The sequence below is a fragment of the Protopterus annectens genome, chromosome 4.part0, assembly GCF_019279795.1.
Source record: "Protopterus annectens isolate FY-2018-M chromosome 4.part0, PAN1.0, whole genome shotgun sequence".
NCBI classification, from domain to species: Eukaryota; Metazoa; Chordata; order Ceratodontiformes; family Protopteridae; genus Protopterus; species Protopterus annectens.
In genome coordinates, this window is record NC_056733.1 from 265,743,836 (window position 1) to 265,765,317 (window position 21,482).

Here is a 21,482-nt window from a genome sequence, read left to right on the forward strand (position 1 = left end):
CATTTGGCGTAGGACCCTCTACTTCCTGGGTGTCCCCTCCCGCAGATCCTTTGGTGGATCTTATCACATATCGGGTGTGGAAGGAACCGGACATGGTGAAGCCCATTCCCAAATGCCCTGACAAGGTTTTGAGCCCCACTTCGGACAGGGCCCATTGGACTAAGGGATCCCCTGTTGATAGCATGGTAGTGGCAGCCGCCACTATAAAGGAGCTCTCTCAGGAGAGTGCCACAGTCTACCTTCCTGACTGCAAGTCCAGGATGATGGACAGTTTTGGGAAGTGGGTGTATGCTTCAGTGACCTTCTGTGTGCGGGTGCTGAATTTTATGACATAAGTGATTAGGCTCTAGCAAGACCTGGTCAAGGAGGTCACTGAGTCAGCTACTGGGTCCATGTCTGCGCAGGACAAGAAAGTGTTCTCCTCTCGAATGGCCAACCTGACTTCTATTGTTAGCACCTCTATGTGTCACCTTTCCCATGCTACTGAGGGCACCGCTAGAGCTGCCGGTACAGGAGTTGCCATCAGGTTCTGTGTCTTTTCAGAACCCTTCAAGGCATCTTTTACGAAAGCCCCATATGACGGTTCTTCCCTTTTTGGAAAGTCAGTATGTGACACCTTAGTCCAGAGTGAGAAGGATGGGAAGACTCTGTCTGCTGTCGGGATCCACTTTTCAGCCCCTTAACGAACCTTCTCATGGAATCAGAGGGGGCCAAGAAGATGTGGTTCTGAAAATCTCAGAACTATTCCCAGGACACTCAGGACTCTCCTTCCCCCAGGGCAGAGGGGGATTTGATAGATGCCACCCTAGAGGCAGAGGCATCCTTGAAATCAAGGGTCTCATGAGCTTTTCTTGGAGAGACCTGCGCAGCAACCCTGAAGGGTTGCCCGCCTGCCTGTCTCTGGAGGCAGTTGGGGGTTGCCTGTTGCAAAGAAGGGAGCCCAGCAAAGAAGATCGTTGGGTATTGCAAATTATATCCAGAGAGGTATCCAGTCCCCTTTCTCTTGTCACACCATCCACCCAGACACCTCCTGGCCATTTCACACATGCAAAGGGAGGATACAGCACTTGAGATTGCGAGGCTGTTAGAAAAGCGAATTACCAATCTGTCCCCCCCAGACCAGTCCAGGTTAGGCATTTACTCCAGATTCTTTTTTGTGCCAAAGAAGACGGGGGACTTAAGGCCCATTCTGGATCTTTCCACCTTGAACCTGTCCATGGCCAAGACAAAATTCCGGATGGTCATCCTTCTGTCTATCCTGCCCTTCTTGCAGGAGAATGGTTGGATGTGCTCGATCGACCTTCAGGGTGCGTACTACCATATCAAAATGGACAGGTGCTGTTGGAGGTTCTTCCACTTCTGGCTGGAGGCCAGTCATTATCAGTTCAGAGCACTCCCCTTTGTTCTCACCACAGCCCCCAGGGTGTTCACCAAAGTTATGGGAATGATAGAGGTTCACCTGAGACTCCAGGACATACAGGTCTTCCCTAACTGTACAATTGGCTCATCGCCGCCCCTTCCAGGCATCAGCTCAGTCAAGAGAGGGTTTTCCTTCTTCTCTTAGTCCAGTGGTTAGGCATTGCCATCAATCTCAACAAGTCGTCTCTGGCCTCGGTTCAAGTGTGAGATTTCATTGGGGCTCTACTGGACACAATTCAAACCAAAGTCTTTCTTAACCTTGGACAGGATCCAGTCTCTGAAGCTACATGTCCTTTGCATTCTCCAAACTCAGTCACCTGCAGCAGAAATGGTATTAAGGGTGTTGGGGTCCATGGTGGCCACAATCATGCTCTTGCCCCATGGCACTCTTTCACATGCAGGTTCTTCAATGGACCCTCACAGTCCAGTGGTCCATGTTAGATCTCCCTTTGTCTCATCCTGTTTGAATCTCTCAGGTATGCAGAGACTCTCATCTGTGGTAGATTCATTTCCCAGATCTGGCCGAGGTCACTTCTTTCTTCTCCCCTCCCCCTCGACCACACTGACTATGGATGCCTCCCTACAAGGGTGGGGGAGGCACTGCTTGGGAAGGACAGTCCAAGGTACGTGGTCCCCCTATGAGACCAGATTGCATATCAACGTCCTGGAGATGAGGGCAGTGTTTTAGCGTTGCAGGCTCCCCATGCCCATCTTCCCCCAAGGAAGATTGCTATCCAGATGGACAATATGTCTGTGGCCTGTACATCAAAAAACAGGTGGGAACCAGGTCTTACTCTCTGTGTCACAAAGCCATGAGAGTGTGGGAGTGGGCGATCTCCACCAGCTATTTTCTGGTGGCAACACACATTCCAGGGAGGTCCAACATTCTAGCGGACAGGCTCAGCAGGTCTATTCTGATGCCTTACGAGTGGTCTCTGAATCCTTCAGTAGTGAAACAGATCTTTCTCAAGTGGGGTCAGCCTTGCTGTCATCTCTTCGCCTCTCCTTCCAGTGCGAAATGCAGGGAGTTCTTCGCTCTGAACCCCTCACCGAGGGAAGCCCCCAGAGACGCTCTGATTCATGCTTGACCCCCTGGTCTCCTGTATGCTTATCCTCCTCTTCCCTTAATTTAAAAATGCCTTCAGAAATCTCGCAGGCTGGGGAGCTTAGTTATCCTCATTGCCCCATTCTGGCCTCATCAGGTCTGGTTCCCCTCTCTGTGGTCTCATTTGTTGGCTCCACCATGGACATTGGATCCAGTTCTGGATCTGCTTTCTCATCCGTCAGGGATTCCGCATCCAGACCCGGGCAGTCTAAAGCTTACTGCTTGGCTGCTCCAGTTCCCATGATAGTCAGGACTCCCAGCTTATCTTCACCTGTTGAAAGGATCCTGGTGGCAGCTCATAAGTCTTCCACCAGAAAGGTGTACTCCAGCAAATGGAAATGTTTTTCAATTTAGGCCTCGCAGTGGGCCCTAGATCCCTTCACTGCCCCGGTTTTGGCGATTTTGGAATTTTTGGCAAGGATCTTTCAGCAAGGTGCCACTTCTTTTACAGTCAAGGTCCAACTTGCAGTGATTTCTAATTTTCATGTTGGCAATAATATGGCTTCCTTAGCATCCTCTAAGCTTTGTAAAGCCTTCCTAAAAGGCACCTTTCTTCTTCTTCAACCCTTGTGAAGGACCCAGTGCCACCATAGGATCTTATGCTAGTCTTGCAAGCTCTTGTTTCATCCCCTTTTGAGCCTGCAGACTCTGTGAATCTGCAGTTTCTGTCCTGGAAGACACCCTTCTTGGTTGCTATTACATCTGCACAAAAAACACAATTCCACAGTCAGAACACACTTTTGTTGCAGCATCCACCATCAGAATACACTTTTATTGCAGCTCCACCATCAGAACACACTTTTATTGCAGCATCCACTGTCAGAACACACTTTTATTGCAGCATCCACTGTCAGAACACACTTTTATTGCAGCATCCACTGTCAGAACACCATTGTATCAGCCTTACCCATTACTGTTACATCTGCCAAGAGGGTCTCGGAGCTTCAGGTGTTGTCAGTCAAGCCCCCTTGTATGATCTTTCATAAGGACAGGGTATCATTGCGTACTAACCCATCTTTTCTTCCTGAGTTTGCTTTAGAGTCCAATATTAATCAGGTAATTAATTTCCCGGTCTTTTTCCCAAACTTTAAAAACAAGGGAGAATATAAATTGTACTTGTTGTATGTCCACAGACAGTTACGTTTTTACCTGCACAGGGCTAAATCCTTTCACAAGTCTGACCAACTTTTCATCTCCTACTCTAAACCCGTTTTGGGGAAACCAATATCTAAGGTCACCATCACTCGTTGGATTTCCCAGTGTATTATTCTAGCGTACTGTGTTAGGGGATTATCCCCACCAGGTCATATGAAGGCACATTCCACCAGATCTATGGCTACTTCAGCATCCTTCTGGCCCTGAGTTTTGTTAGATGATATCTGCTCTGCGGCCACTTGGGCTTCATCTCACACCTTCATTTCACATTACAAGTTGGACATCATATCCAGGAATAGGGCATCCTTTAGCTCCACTATGCTCTGCAACATCCTTCCATGAGGAGCTCCCAAGTGTTTAGTAACTGGGGACTCTGTCCCACAGGTTGAAGATCAAATGAAGTCAACAACTTCATATAAAGAAGTTATGTACTCACCATACCTTTCCATCTGAGTTGTTGTTCTTCTTCATTTGTCTTCAACCATCCCTCCCTCCTTTCCCCTGCCTTACATAGACTGCATGTTGGTTTGACGAGTAGAGGATGTGGTCACCTCATGTATGTCTCTTTCTTCTTCTTTTTGCTCATGCAGACATCTGGTTTGAGATAAAGTGCTTGGTCGGGTGAAGAAGTTAGTTGGACAGCAAACTTAATCTGAAGTGAGGAAGTAGACAGGGGCATTACGGGTAAGGGTGGAGCTTTGAGCACGGATCAGATGGTGGATATGCAGCCGAGTCGGATCCGGCAGGAGCCCACAGGCTGAAAACAAATTAAGAATAACAACTCAGATGGAATGTTATGTTGAGTACATAACTTCTTTTTTTAGAGCTTTTCAACCCAGCATGGCTGTCAAGTTGTTAGTGCAAGAAATCTGGACAAAGCCTTACCTAATGGGGGACAAAAGGGACAGATTTTAAGTTGTTGTTGTTCCTTCGGCTTTTCCCGGTTAGGGGTCACCACAGCGGAGTTCCGGTCCGCTAATGATTGTCAGTAGATTTTCACGGTGCCGAGGTGCCAGCTTGATGTCTTTCGAATGCCACTCAACCACGGGGAGAACATGCAGACTCCACGCAGAAGGCGCTCCAGCCGAGAATCAAACGGGAGAATCTCTTGCTGTAAGGCGACAACGCTACCGCTGCACCACTGCGGCTGTAGGGACATATTTTAAGTATTGCTCTTATAAACTTATAAAGTTGCTAGAGTAACAGGGTTTATGTTAACATACATTTTCTGAAGGATTTTAAGTGTGAAACTCAAATGTGTGTCATTATTTGGTGACTTCAGTCCTCAGATCATCCCAGTGATTTTCCAGAAAACCACACATTTTATGAGGAACAGACAAAGAATACAAGACAAAAATCTGCACATTCTGCAAAAATCTGGACAGTTAAGAGGTATGCTCCCTGGGCCTCTGCTGAAAATGGGCACCTGTCCAGTCTTAATTTCCCGGTAATCAAATGTCAATAAATAAATACATTCTTTTTTGTGTGTAATTCTAGATACAACTTGTCATTCATTATATGAAGTTTTACAGGTTAGTCTTTGTACTAGTTGTCTGATTTTCTAAACAGTGAGACTTTTTTTTGTTACATATAATTAATTTATAGACTTGCAAAAACGATTCATATCAGGGATTCTTTAAGGTACTCAAATTATCTGCAATTTATGGATTATTTTTAACAGTTATTTAAACAGGCTATCTTCTTTTCTTTTACTTTTGTGGGCTTTAGAAACAGTATTCTGTCCATTTTAAGGATTTAAGATGTCTCAAAATATGCATTTTTTTATTTCTGTTCCAAGTCCTGAATAGAAAACATTTTTTTAATTAACTAGTTACTAAATTTCACCTTTGTAGCAAAAGTAGTCTGCCTGACTTTCCTGCTGTGTTGTTGCTGCAGCAGTACAGGGGAAGGGGAGACTTGATTTTTTTCTGGGTTGCCTAATGGATTGTTTTGCAGAAAGAGACTTTTGAAGTGTAACATTGATGCATCTCAGACTAGTCTATAAATATCTCTCATCATGTCATGTTTTAGTTTAGAAAAGAAAAGTGATTAATATAACGTGTCAGCATGAGAAATGATGCAATGCTTTCAGTGGAGAAGCAGACATTTTTTAATATGTAGAATTCAACAGCATAAAGCCCCATGTGAAATCTGAAACTAAAAATATAGGCAAGAGAGCAATGAGCGAGAATAACCTCAGTACTCTGAGCGATGAGTGAAGTATAGCTTCTTAAACTGGACCTCTTGCCATTATGATATGCCAAGTTATAACGTACAGCACAAAGGAAGTGCTGACTGGAAAAAATTGCCAGAATGAAGCCAAGATGATGGCTTGTTATTTACACGTCTGCCACTCAGAAGCTGGATTAACTGGTGAGAAGCGTAAAACATCCACAAATTAGGTTTCAGGGTTTTGTGTCGATTGCCAGAAACCGCCAGCTGGTTTGAGTTCTTTGGCACAGGCTGTGGACTAATCCTGCTTGACAAGAGAGCTGCCAGATTTCTGAAAGATAACTTAAGTAACTGACTTTTTATATTTTTTGTACTTTTGGGGATAACATTAAAAATAATTATTCAGTACTGCTGTAGAATTTCTTCATCCACAATGTTGAGAAGAATATGATATAGACCTACGTCACTAAACCATGGCTATATGCATTCTTCAGAAGTCTGACTGAAGTGGTGTTCAGGTTCTAATATATGTCACTGTTTTGTGGGGCCAGGATTTTGGCGAGATCACTGGAACACGTTTGTTAATGTGCCTTGCTCTCAGTGACTAACTATACTTGTTGGAATTGTTTTTCCTTTTTATGCCTGCAGCCATTAGCTTCTTCCTGTAAATCTTAAGCTCACAAAATAGCTGACCAGCAGATCCATCATCAGAGCACCCATGAAGAAAGAGTCCATTTCTCATCACCTCATGACAGGACCACCGTCACACCAGAAGTCTTTAGGGTCTTTCTTCATTCCTTCAGACTAGAACGACCTACGTTTAAGGGTAAATCTTAGTTGTCCCCAGAGTGGGAATTATCTTGTAGCCCTGCTGTGTTGGGGTATAGCAGCTTTATTCCCCTTTTTTACCTTTAATTAGTCTAATTCCTTCCCTCACTGGTTTGGCATTAGTGTCACTGAACAGGGACTCGCAACTCCAGCCTTTTCATGTGCATTTCCACTCATGACTTACAACTATAATGTCATGCACTGTTTGGTGTGCAGTAAGTGCATGCTGTAACCCTTCAGATTGGTGCTGCAGCAAGCCCCAGCCTTCAGTAGAGACCATTGCAGCAATGGGTGTGTTTACCCTCTGCCTCTTTGATGGGTGAGATGGCAGTGGCCACTTGTCCTCATCTCCTGTAGCATGCTCCTCCATTGACCAAGACACTGTCCAAACCTGGGGTGTCTGGATCATAGTTGGTGTTTTTATCCCTCAATGCCGTATAGCTGGCCTTGTTGTTTTTTTTCATAGTATTGAACCTGTTATATGCATGGATGGCTGAAACAGCAGTGGGACTGATCTCAACATATTGTTATAGTAATGATGAAGCAGTTTGCAGTATGTCTAGTTAGAAGAATATGCTGCTATTCTGTGGAGTAGAATGGATGCAATACAGTGTGGGTTTGCTAGAACTGCATCCACAGTGTACTTGTTATTTCTACATTATAGTTATATCTTGGAGGAGTCATACTGATGACTTGCAGGTTAGAAGCCATACCTGCAAGGCACTTTATGCACATTGTCTTACTCACTGCTAGGAAGGGTTATCATGAAGTATTGTTTACCTTTGGAAGTGGACTGTCATTTAACACAAGTGAAAATCAGTGCTTCATAAGATAGCTCAAAAAATGTGCAAGGGGCATGCGTAAGATTTTTCAGTATTTTGTATTGTAAAAAGATTAGAATCATACATATTCACTAAGTCATTCAGTTAGTGCAGTATTTATACAGAGCTTTACAGAGACCAAAAATTAAACGTGGTTATTTTAAACAAGCAATGTAGCCAAGCCAGGTATTAAATAAACATAATGTGTATTTGTTGGTATTCTTGCAAAATTAGGTAGACATACTGAACAAGAGTGAAGATAGTCTTGTCTAACTGCTTTGAATAGAACCTTGGCAAACTGAAATAAAGCATACCCGGGGTGTCTTAATTTTCCATTGTGGCTCTCTTCTGGCATATGTCAGTTTACCTTTAATTGAATCTTTGCGCCATTTCTGCGTGCTCTTTGAAATGGGTAACTAGATACACTCCTTTCTTCTTTATCTGTTTTCCCTGACAGAATCCTAAACATTCCCTTAATGGCCATAGACTAGATAGCACAACTTCCACGCATTCCTTTCAGTCTCCTATGCTTAGTTGTTCATATGGCATTTCTTTCTTTCTTTCTTTCTTTCTTTCTTTCTTTCTTTCCATTCATTTTGGCCACTTACGTAAGGATAAGTTGATGTTTATGGCCATTTCATCTTCATGCAAACATGAACATGAAACAGAATCCCCTTTCATCTTATCTAAAGCTGCCTCGCTGCATGTTTCCCTCATGGATGTTTCGTTTTTCTTTTGTCAGAAGCAGAGTGAGAGGACAACAGAGGTTAAAAACAGTTGATGGTAGCCCTCCACTTAATGTTCTTCTTGTTTCACTGTTGCAGGCAAGACTTGTGGGATTTCCTGCTTTGAAAGCCCTTGGCCGGCCTGACTACCAGAGAAAATTCTTTCCTCCTCCTAAGGCTGACAGATGCCCTAACCAACGTCAGTATGCTTGGGTATATAGGGAGCCAGCCTATGTCATGAAGTCAGTTTTTTCTTGCCATCAGAGCCTGTAGCAGTGTTTCAGTGTTTTGGTTGGTTCGCACTAGAGAGAAGTCATCGGAAAGATAAGTACCCCATTGGGGAACTCCTTTCTTTTGCTTTAAACTCATGTCAGATAAAGTAAATAATTGACTCCACTGTGGTAAGCAAATCCCACACAGAGACATCCACATGCTTTGTGTCATCTGTTTAGGCTCGGAGCACAACATCCCTAGTTGCAGCCTTTGTGCCCATTGTAAGTGTAGGACGATCAGATGTAGGGCTGAGATTTTATCTAGATTCCATAGTCTTGAATCTTCTCATCAGGATCTGATGGCATCCTCCGATCACTCGGAGGATGAACAGCCTAGGCATAAGAGGGAAAAAAATAAGAGAACCAAGCTTAGGCTGTCGGATGGCAACCATTGTCCATCTGTTTCTCCTTCTAGGCTTGTGATTGTTAAAGAAGGCGAGGTGTTTTCGCAGCCCTCTTCTCTGCTTGAGGTGGTGGCGCAGGCCTCTATCAAGACCCATTCAGAGTCTGACATGCCATTGGGTCCCTCTACTTCAGCACAGGCTCTTGCTTTCAGCTTGATGGTTGGGTCCGGGGCTGCTCTACAGGCCTCAGCGTCTGAAGAGAGCTCTCTTCCCGGTGACATTCCTTTGGGGCTTCAGCCTGCACTGGTTCATCTTTCTCCCAGAGAGACAGGCGTCAGGATGTCGGACATACCCAGGTCCAAAGCCAGTGTGACTCCTCTAAGAAAAATACTGCTGCAGGGCTTTCGCCTAGGCCTACTGGCTCCCTTTCTCAGGGATACCAACAGGACTCAGACTAGCTGAAGACCTGATCTCCATATTTAGGGCTAGATAAGCACCCAGGGATGCCTCCCCAGGTAAAAGGAAAAGGGATCCTACTTCTGAAACTTGCTCAGATCCTTTTGAATCTGAGGAGGATTCATACTTAAAGGGGTCTGGTTCTGAAAAAGGACCCTTCCTCACTTCTTTTGAGGATTCAGATTCAGAGTAGAACCTGGCCTCTGACTCTCCCTCAGAGGATATCACCTTTGGAGGGACTCTTACTGCTGTGAGGGAACATTTCCAGTGGGAAGCATAGGAATACCCTCAGTCAAAAAAGAGAATTAGGGAGTTACTGGCTCTGCCAAAGCACAAACATCTTGCTATTCCACAACTTTTAGGGGTGGTTGAGGATATCTTCCAGGATTCCTCCTTGAATCCTAACTCTCTTTCCCCCGACCCCTCGCAAACCAGACAGGTTTTATAGGGCACAGGACTCCCATAGATACCTTTTCAAAAATCCATCTGCTGATCCAGAGGTGGTCACCCCAGGACTCAAAGGAGCTAGAGCCAGTTCCCCTAGAAACCCTTTACCCATGGATAAAGAGAGCAGGGCCATAGATAGATTTGGGAAAAAGGTATATACATCAGCCACCCTTACTGTGAGGGGTCTCAACTGTCAGTTTCACCTGATTCAATATCAGCAAACCATTCTGGATCAACTTAAACAACAGGTCTCTTCACCGGAGGATAAAAACATCTCTAAAGACCTTTTGGATTTCTACCACTGCAGTTCTCAGTAAGGCATTCCTTAAAACTATGACTATGATGCTACGGAGGCTTCTAGCGGGGGCATCTGCCACTGACTCAGTTGTTTGAAGGCAGGTATGGATTAGGGAACAATCTCTTCCTGACCATGTTAAATCTAACCTTCTTCCTGTTTGGACGTAAAAACTGAGGCTATTCTTAAAAAGATGGGGGACAAAGCTAAATCTATACAGACTGTGAAAGACTTCCTCACAGTTAAGTCTTGGTTTAGTAGGAACTTCCCCACTAAACACTGGTTCTTTATTTCCCTACCTAGAGGCAGACAAAGGAAAATCCATCAGTAAAGGACTCATAGGCAGTGGCAACAGCTGCAGAGACCCAGACAGTAGATCGCATAAACTTCCAGCATGGGATTTCTAGGTCCCAGGCTTCTGCCAGAGAGCAGCAGTGACTCACTCACCCCGTTCTCCCACCCCCCTCTCCCTCACAAGACTAGGAGGATGGCTGCCCCTGTTCATACAAAACTGGGCTCACATCACTTCAGACAAGTGGGTTCTAGACATTATTTCAAATGGTTGCAAGCTCATTTTCAGGGAGCCTTTAAAATATTCAGGATATCCAGGTATTCCTCAGAATCAAAAAAACAGAGGCCCTTTCTCAAATCCAAATTTTGTGTTCGTAGCGATCAGTGTAACCAGTTCCAGAACATCAAAAAGGCAAGGGAGTCTACTCCAGGCTATTCCTTGTTCCCAGGAAAGAAGGCTTTCGACATCCTATCCTAGAATTGTCCAACCTCAATCGGTCTCTCCTGGTTCTAAAATTCAAAATGTTGACTCTTCAGAAACTCCTGCCCATGATAGCCCCACAGGCCTTTATGGTTTCTCTGGATTTAAAAGATGCCTACCTGCACGTCCCAATTCAAGAGTAGCAGAGAAGATTACACTTCAGAGCAGGTGTCAGTCACTGTCAGTTTTCAGCACTGTCCTTTGGCTTGTCTAATGCTCCAACTGTTTTCGTCAAGTGCTTAGCCCCTGAAATTGCCTTCTGCAGGACCAGAGGGGTCCAAATATACCCTTACCCGGACAAGTGCCTGTTTCAGGCCACAAATCTACCAAAACTTCACAAGGATCTGAAGTTTATCCAAGACCTGCTGTCCTCCCTGGGCTTCATAATAAATCTGCAAAATCTAACACTGTTCCAACCAACAGGATGGTCTTTCTGGGGGAACTCCTGGACTCTTCACTTCAAAAAGCCTTCCTTCCCCCCAGACAAGGTCTCCTTTTTGACCCACTAGTGTTAAAGTGTCCAGCAGAAACATTGCATCTCAGCCAGAGAGTTTCTCCAAGCACTGGGATACATGGCATCTTGTATCTTCATGGTGCCTGTCACCAGGCTGCACATGAGGAAACTCCAGTGGCACCTCAGAAATGTATGGTGCCAGCACTCTCAGCCCCTGATGACCGAGATACAGCTGATCCCTTGCATCAAAGAGGAGTTTGCATGGTGGTTACAGGCTTGTGCCCAAAATTAGGGCCTTCCATTCAGATTCAATCCCCAGAGACAAACGCATAGGATCTTAGGAGGTTACTAGGCTATTGGCCGTGAGGCCCTTATAAGCCTACCCAAGAGTTTAGCCCATGTTTAGACAAGTCAGCACCCAGAGCCCCTGTCCAACAGGGACACTGGTGGAATCCCAGGAGTGTATTTTCTGTTTCCCATCAAGTTATCCAGGTTGCACTTAAAAACGGATAATGAGGTACTCTGCTTGATGTGGAGAGGGGGTCTATTCCATAGATGGGGAAGTCTCTGGGATACAAATCTGTCCCGCCAACAAGTTCTATTGATATCACAGACTAGGTTGAGGTCACGCGTACAGGTTGCTCCAGTGGAGCTTGACTTGTGGATATGCAGCAGTCCCATCAAGACGGGGTCTGAAATTGCTTTGTATGCCAGACAGATGTCACCTCTGAGGAGTCTGTATGAAACTCTGTAGAGGGACAGGGCTTTTAGCCTGTCTGTATAGGGTAGGTGTTTGAGGCCCTGGATTCTCCTGGTGAAGAACCTCTGTGGTCTCTCCAGCTGCTGCATGTGCTTTGCAAGGTACATGCCGAAGGGGGCGTTGTACTCAATAATTGGCCTTATAAGGGAAGAATACAGGGATCTTATGAGCTCTTTGTCCCTGGATGAGATACCCGTATTTTTAAGGTGGACCATGTAGAAAGCTTTCCGTACAACGGAAGCAACATGGTGGTCAAAAGTCAGATTGCTATCAACCTGGGTGCCCAAATCCCTCAGTACTGATTGTGTACTTAGGACGTTATTAATGTGATAATATGTGGGGACGTCACTCTCCCCAAAGGGGATGATGATGCACTTTTTGGCATTCAGCTTGAGGCATGTTTCTGGTACTAGTCATTTGTTTTGGTTAGACCCTCTTGGAGGACATCTTGGAGAACTCTCACCACAGATGCCTCAGAGACAGCCTAGAGAGCTTACTTTCAACACCTGCAGTACCAAGAGAAGTGCGAGGTTCAGTTCAAGGACAGGCATATAAACTGAAAAGAGCTGATGGCAGTGCAAAAAGGCCTGATAGCTTTCAAGAAAAAATGAGAACCAGAGGTCCTCTTAGTCAAAACAGGCAACTCCACAGTTATATGGTACATAAACAGGCAGGGGGGCACCCATTCTTACCCTCTTTGCTGTGTAACAATGCAAGTTTGGGAAACTGCTCACTCTCTCTGGGGTTGCACCTTCTGGCACAATACCTTCACAGGGCTCAAAACACTCTAGCAGATCACCTCAGCAGAAACTTAATGGATCCCCACGAATGGGATCTGCATCGGGACATTTTTCTCAGCATGGCCCACAGACGTTGAGTCCCACAGATAGACCTCTTTACCACCAAGGAAAATGCTCAAGTGAAAAGATTCTGTTCCAGGATCAAACAGAAATCAGCCTGGAGAACAGATGCTTTCTCCTTCCTTTGGACTAATCTCTTCATTTATGCATTCCCTCCCTTACCCCTACTACCTTGAGTGCGTCTAAAGATAAAGGAGGAGGGCCCAAGGGCAGTACTGATATCCTCTACTTCTCGAACTAACCAATCAAGTCCATGGCTGCTGCCTCAGAGAGTTGACCTTCTCTCTCAGGGCAAGGGAAGGATGGTGCATCCCAACCTGCAGACGCTTAGACTTTCAGTTTGGATAATTCCACAGCATTCAGGACGAGGCTTACCCTATGCAAACAAAACAGGTTCAGGGCATGGTCAAGGAAGGACTAGCACTAGGAAATCATATTCAGCTAAGTGGAAAAGATTTTCCATCTGGTGCCAGCAGCAGCACCACACTCTCTGCACTTTTAGGGAGGCAAAAGCTGCTCCCCATCTCACATCTGAAGGGTCTGTGAACAGCTCCTGAGAGGAAAGAGGATAAAAGGGGATCCCTGTATTCAGAGACAACTGCTGCATCCACCAGTGAAGTTCCTTCTTGAGACAAGGCAGAAGAGGAACTACAAAGTCTAGGAAATGCACGTGTTGAAGTCAAACTGACTTCAGAAACCACTTAAACTTTCTCGTGGAGTTTGGCCAGTGGGAGCATATGGATGGTGGATGCCATGAATCCCAGAGCTGTCAGAAACTCCCTGGCTGTAACAGATGCCAGTGGAAGAAGAGTCTGAAAGAGAGAAATGAGTGTAAAGGCCTTGGGAGGAGGCAGGGATGCCAGCATAGTCAGCATCTGGATCCTGTACCCCAGAAAGACTTGGTTTTGAGAAGGAGTCAAAAAAGACTTTTTGAAGTTTATTGTGAACCACAGGCTTTGCAGAAGGGAAATGGCAAAATGAAGATTTAGCAACAAAATCTCTGGAAAAGGTGCTTAAAACAGGAGGTCATCCAAGTAAGGAAATACTTGAATCCCCATAAATCCTGCAGAAAACAATCACAGAAGCGAGGCATTTGGTGAATACCCTTGGGGCAGTAAAAAGGCCAAAGGCAAAGCAGAGAATTGAAAATTCCAGGAAGCACAGAGAAGTGGAAAAACTTCCTGATAATGGGATGGATGGAGATAAGCATCCTTGAGATCCAAAGATGCCATGTAAGCCTGAGGAAGCAGAAAAGGAAACAAAGTCTGAAGGGATAACATTCGAAAGGAGGGCACTTTCAGAAAAGCGTTTAGATGACAGAGGTCTAGAATTGGTCTCCAAATACTCTTCTTTCTGGGTACTAGAAATATCCTGAAGTAAAACCTCCTTTCCCTTTGGGACACAGGCACTTCTTGAACAGTACCCTGAGTCAGAAGGTCCTAAAGCACCTCAGGAAAGAAAGAGTTGTTCGTGAGGGGGCTGAGGAACACCCATAAAAGGGGGAAGGGATTTCCAAACCATGAAATATCACTGGTGAGTAATGGACAGGACCCAGGAATCCTGAGTAATCTGTAGCCAAACAGGAAGAGAACGAGAGAGGCAAAGAGAAAGAGGAAAATGACTGGGAAGAATAGTCAGCCAGCACCTGGTTTATCTGGAAACGGAGAATTCTGAGACACTGACGCCTGAGTAGCCTTAGCAGGAGGAGCCTGCTTACCACCCTTTTTACCCTTAGGAGGAGGGCGAGATTACCTGAGAACAAAGGCAGGCTTATTGGGGTAGTTTGTCTGAAATGTAGGCACATGAGAGGCAAACACATGTTTAAGTTCCTGCAAAGCCTTGCCCTTATCCTGAAGAGAGTTAAGCATAGCAGCTGCAGCTTCACTGAACAAGTGTTCATTACCAAGAGGGGCAGTCATCAACTTAGCCTTAATATCATCAAGCAAAGGTTGAACCTGAAGCAAAAAATACCTCGTCATCACTGACCCAAAAGCAGCAGCCCTAGTGGAAGCATCTGCTGCATCTTAACTACAATTGATGGAATGATAAGCCACCTGGGAGGAAGTCCCTTACAGAGAAAGATCAGAAGTTTTACCCTTAGAGTCTGGAAGATCAGAAATGACCTGACAAGCCTGAGAGAGGACAGTCAACTAATACTTGGACATATGAGTCTGGTAATTAATTGTCTGTAAAAGCCAAAGTAGCAGAGGTGGAAACTTCTTGTCTAGCCTTTCCATGAACCTGTTACCTTTATGAGAGAGCAGTAACTTGGGAGAAGGAAGCAATTGAGAGGGCTTGTCAGAAGCTGCAAACACCACTGAGGGGTCAGCAGAAAGACACTTGTATACAAATTTACAGTCTTCAGACACCCTTTAGAATCTATCAAGTTTCTTGGTAACAGGGGGCTGAGAGTCTGGAGCCTTAAAAGCATTAGAAAATGCATCCAACAAAGCAACCAAAACCGGAAGAGCAGCAGAAGGTTTAGGAAATTCCATCTGCAGCAACTCATAGTATCTTTTATGTAGAACAGTAAGCAAGGGATTCCTCATCCGAATCCAGTTCCTACTAATAGGTATCCTGTTTCCTGGGTCTTTTAAGTGGAGTAGAGGACCAGGGGAGGGGGGGGGCTGGAACAGAAATTCCCTGAGGTTTCAATGCCATTAAAGTGCTAAACAAACCCTGAGTGACGGACTGCCATTCACTTTGTGGATCCTTAGGAGCAGGAGTGATATGTTTATTCTTTTGCTTTTTCTTCAGTGGGATGTCTGCCTTATAAAAACCTTCAGTCCAGGAAAAAGGATGAAAGGTCTTGGATAAAGTGAGAAATATATGAGAAGATTGATAGCAGGCAGGTATAATGGCGATCCACCTGATAACAGAAAAGTCGTGCCCTCCATACATGACAGGAAGTAGGATACATGGTTCTTAAAAAAAACTGTAGAATTTATAGATGTTCATCGTGTTACACTGCTGCAGTCATCACACTTGGGTTATCCTGCCATCAGGCGGTCCCGCAGTCGGCCAGAGTTCCAAAGTCTTGGTCCGGCGTCGGTTGCTGTCACTTCTTCCCTGACGTCAGTGCGCCAGGGGTATATAATATGCAGCCGATGCCATTTTCTTCCGTTTTTCTTGCCGCGCGGTGCCCGAAGCAGAAGCAGTTTGCAAGTGCCGGTCGGCCGACTCCTGAGATTTTCGAAGTCGAATTTCAGATCCAAAGTCTTCAATAAAGCTAAGTACCCCGTTGGGGAAACCTTTTTCTTGCCTCAGACGGATGTCAGAAAAAGTTAATAATTGTATTTCTTGTGGGAAGCAAATACTTCATAAGGACTTCCACTCTTACTGTATTCCATGCCTAGGCCCTGATCACGACGTCACTAGTTGTCGGTTTTGTGCTAGATTCAACAAACGCACTATAAAGAGACGTTTTGATTTTGCTTTACACTACTTTGGCCAAAGGTTCAATTATACCATGCTGTCGGATCAGCCGACGGCCTCAATACCGAAAAAATGCAAAGACAAGGATAAAGACAGACATCCGAGGTCCAAAACCAACGACGAAAACTCTTCTAGGCCAGTCGCCGGTTCCCAGTGAGGCACTTTCGCAGCGCCTGACACCCGCTGCCTCAGAGCCACAGGCCACTTCCGACTCCCATGTGGAGACATCTAGGCCTCTGGAAACTCAAGGTATTGGGCCTACGGAAACTATTCCCTCGGATGGGTCCGGAGCCGCTGAGCAGGCACCAGCTTCTGAGGGTGTTTTCAGACCTTCACAACTTACCATTAAAACAACAGCCAAGACAAAGGTACCATTAAAGACAAAGAAACATGTACAGCATTCTCCTGGACAGTCCTCCATGCCTAAGAAACAGATGCTTAAAATGGCCGAAGACCTCATTACTCTAATCAGGGGTTCCCATCCCCCTCCTGAGAAAAGGCCTAGGCAGGATACAGACTATGACTCCTCTGATCAGGTTTCCATTTCCTCTGATTCCTCTTCAGTCCAGGGATACTCTTTACCCCCCTATGAGGACTCATGCTGAGGAATCTATCCCTTCAGCCTCTCCTCCTGAGGATTACTCTTTTGGGGAAACTTTATATACCATGAGGGAACATTTCCATTGGGAAAGTCAGGAATACTCAGAATCCAAGAAAAGGCTCAGGGATTTCCTCTTACTGCCTCAGCACAGGCCCCTGGCTATTCCGCCTGTGCTAGACATTGTGGATGATGTGTTCTCTGAATCCAGCTTATCTCCTGACTCTTTGCCCCCTGTTCCAGCCAAGCCAGATAGGTATTATAGAGTCCCTGACTCTCACACGTTTCTTTACAAAAACCCTTCTGCTGATCCAGAAACTATTTCCCAGGGTCTAAAAGGGGTTAAGGCTTCCATTGCAAAAAATCCAGTACCCTCTGACAGAGATTCCAGAGCTTTGTATAGATGGGGGAAGAAAGTATACACGTCTGCAACTTTAGCAGTAAGAGCTTTAAATTGCCAGTTTCACATGCTTAAGTACCAACAATATTTAATGGCTCAGTTAAAACAGAAAATGCTTGCTAGCTCAGAAGCTCCTGATTGTAAAGAAATGCAGGATTTATTGCATGCAGTTGAACAGGTGGGAAAACATACTTTGCAGTGTGGTTTTGATTCTTTAGAGGCCTCTTGTAGAGCCGCAGTTACAGGTTCTGTTATTCGAAGACATGCTTGGTTAAAAGAACAGAGTTTACCTGATCATGTTAAGGCAAAGTTATTTGGATGCTCCTTTACAACATGATACCTTGTTTGGTGTTAAGGCAGAAGAGGTGTTAAAGAAAATGGAGGATAAAGCTAAATCTATGCAAACAGTCAAGGATTTCTTACAGGTACAGCCACCTCGGTTTAGCAGAAATTGGCCAGCAAAAAATTGGTCCTTTCCAGTGTCAGACAGGCCACAGGGAGGCAGATACAGACGCCCAAGAGGCAGATCTCAACCCTAAGGCTCAAACAGACAACGACAGTGGGGCACCTCAACCCCAAAAGGAGGTGAGGACAAGTCTCAACCTTACAGGAAACAGTCACAATGACTTTCCTTTGCGTACGCCAAGCATGTTCCTTCTGGAAGCCCCCTTAGGGAGAAAACTAGCACTTTTTTCTCAAAACTGGCAAACAATCACCCAGGGCAAATGGGTCCTGAATATTGTGTCTCAAGGTTACAGATTCCACTTCCATAATTTACCAAAGCTAAAAGGAATGCCAGACCTGCCACAAAATCAGTGGGCAGAGGCACAAAAACAAATATCAGCCCTCATGGACATGAGAGCTATACAAAAAGTACCACAACAGGAACAAGGACAAGGATTTTACTCAAGACTCTTCCTGGTCCCCAGAAAGGACAAAGCCTGGAGGCCTATACTAGACTTTTCAATTCTGAATACTTACCCGGATATTCCGAAATTCAAAATGTTGACATTACAGCAGCTTCTACCCATGCTGGGAAAGAAGGCTTGGCTTGTTACTCTGGATCTCAAAGAGGCATACCTGCATGTCCCTATCAGACAAAATTGCAGAAGATACCTCCGGTTCAAAGCTGGTACAATGCACTACCAATTCTCTGCACTGCCCTTTGGCTTATCTACTGCGCCCAGGGTCTTCACAAAGTGCCTGGCACCAGTAATTGCATTTTGCAGACAAAAAGGAATTCAGATATATCCATACCTGGATGACTGCCTCATTCAAGCAGAGACAAAGGACATTCTTTTACAGCATCTGGCGTTTGTGAAAAAGTTGCTAATTTCTCTAGGGTACACAGTAAACGAAAAGAAGTCAAAACTAGGCCCTCGCAACAAATTATATTCCTGGGTGCAAGCTTAAATACAACGGCCCAGATGGCTTACTTCATGCCAGACAAACAAGTGCAACTAACTCAATCTTTTCAACTACTGGCAAAAATGTCCCATCTCCCTGCAAGAAAAATTTTGCAGGCCCTGGGATTCATGGTATCCTGCATACTACTAATACCATGTGCCAGACTGTATATGAGGAAATTACAATGGTACTTAAAAAGTGTTTGGACTCAACATTCTCACAGTCTAGAAGCAGTAATTCCAATAATTCCTGCCTACAACAGGAGTTTCGATGGTGGGCACAGGCATGCCACCTAAACAAGGGTCAGTCTTTCACCCAACCCACAGCCAGGCAAACTCTAGAAACAGATGCTTCGGATTACGCCTGGGGAGCACACATGACAGGAAAATGCATTCAGGGCAAGTGGACCACAGACCAGATACATCTTCACATCAGTCAAAAAGAGATGTTGGCTGTTCAAAAAGCCCTAACAGCTTTCAAGGACCTTCTACATCCAGGACAGCTATTACTAAAGACAGACAACACCACAGTAATGTGGTACATAAACAAACCAGGGGGCACTCATTCTTATCCCCTATGCAGGCAAGCCATGACCTTGTGGAACACAGCTCTAATGTACCAAGTTCAACTGCAAGCACAATTCCTGCCAGGAAAGAAAAATATTCTGGCAGACGACCTAAGCAGAAATATCATGGACCCTCATGAATGGAAATTGAATCCATAAATCTTCAGCATGATAACACAAAAATGGGGATGCCCAGACAGATCTTTTTGCCTCCCCTCTGAATTGCCAACTACAAAAATTCTGCACAAGGACTTATCACAAACAAGCATGGAAAGTGGATGCTCTTCTGTTCAGCTAGAAAAACCTAAAAGTCTATGCCTTCCCACCACTGCCTCTCCTTTCAAAGGTACTCCTAAAAGCCAGACAAGAAAAAACACAGATGATCCTGATTGCTCCAGACTGGCAACACCAGCACTGGTACCCTATCTTAAGGAACTTGGCTTGGGGCCCACCATGGATTTTGCCCCAAATTCCACACCTTCTGACTCAACAAAACAATCAGATCCTGCACGGTCAGCTCAAAACCCTAAACCTGGCGGCATGGCAGATATTTTAGTCAAACAGGCAACACCTCTCTCTGAAGCTGTTACGGATGTCATTTTGGAGGCCAGGAGGCCTAGCACCAGGAAAGCTTACTCAGAAAAATGGAAGAGATTCTGCACCTGCAACCAAGCTCACAGCATTGACCCTCTTGTTCCAAACATTCCTCAGATTTTACAATACTTAACTGAGATCAATTAAGATTCACGCTTCGGCCATTTCTGCACATTACAACACGGATTCTCCTTTATTCTCTCATCCCTTGCTAAAGTAGTACCTCAGAGGGGCTAAAAACATAAGACTGCCCCGGAGAGCACCAACACCAACTTGGGACCTCTGTTTTGTTTTGGAAAAACTGACCCTACCACCTTTTGAGCCAGCCAATACAGGCGATCTAAAATTTTTGTCATGGAAAACAGTTCTGCTCCTGGCAGTAACTTCAGCACGAAGAGTCTCAGAGGTACAGGCATTAATGGCAGTGGAACCTTTTATAATTTTTTATCAGGACAGGGTATCTTTAAGGACAAACCCTACCTTCATGCCAAAGGTGGTATCTAGTGTGGCTCTTAACCAAACCATCCATTTGCCTACTTTTTATCCAAACCCCCAAAATAAAGGGGAAAAACTTCTGCATTCTTTTGGACATACACAGGCAGCTGCGCTTCTACTTGGACAAAACAAAAGCTTTCAGGAAAATTGATCAACTGTTTGTAGCATATGCTGCAGGATCACAAGGCAAGGCTATCTCAAAGCAGACTATATACAAATGGATAGGACACTGTATTCTGTACTGCTACACACAGCATGGAAAATCAGTCCCTAATAACATTAGGCCTCATTCCACCAGGGCAGCAGCCACTTCAACAGCCTTTCTCAGCGGAGTACCTACCAAGGAAATTTTGGAGGCTGCAACTTGGGAGTTCAGTGCACACCTTCACCAAGCATTACCACCCGCCTCTTTACTCTAAATCCAGAGCAGGTTTTGCCACTGCAGTTCTGCAGGGCCTCTTAGCCAATCCTAATTCTTTATAGACCAGCCACCCAAACTTAGCTTTGGGATTCAACCCAAGTGTGATGACTGCAGCAGTATAACACATTGAACATAGTACAGTTTTGTACCTGCCATAAATGTAGATGTTCGAGTGTTCACACTGCTGCAGTCCAGGTTACCCTCCCTCCATCCCCTCTGAACTAGCTGTACTTATCTATACCCTTCTATCCTATACAACCTTTGGGGTGTATTTCCTGGTAACTGAAGGTATTGTTTTTATTTTATATGTATATTTTTGATTAGGAATATGTATTGCCTACCCACGTGGGGGCACCTGACATCTGGGGCAAGAAAAACTGAAGAAAATGGTGTCGGCTGCATATTATATATCCCTGGCGCACTGACGTCAGGGAAGAAGCGACAGCAACCGACGCCGGACCAAGACTTTGGAACTCTGGCCGACTGCGGGACCGCCTGACGGCAGGATAACCCAAGTGTGATGACTGCAGCAGTGTGAACACTTGAACATCTACATTTATGGTAGGTACAAAACTGTACTTTGTGTGTATTTGCTAGCAACATGTTTTATGTGTACACAGATCAGCTTATTTAAATAGCTGATTACATAACTGTATTTGCATACATTTTTTTACAATGCGTA

At 45.0% G+C, this 21,482-nt stretch overlaps 1 protein-coding gene across 1 annotated transcript in view; it reads left to right on the forward strand.

Annotated features, from left to right (window-relative positions):
- The window catches only part of ABCA1 (ATP binding cassette subfamily A member 1), a 767,698-nt gene that overhangs the window by 277,906 nt on the left and 468,310 nt on the right, over nucleotides 1-21,482 (forward strand). The window lies entirely within an intron of this gene.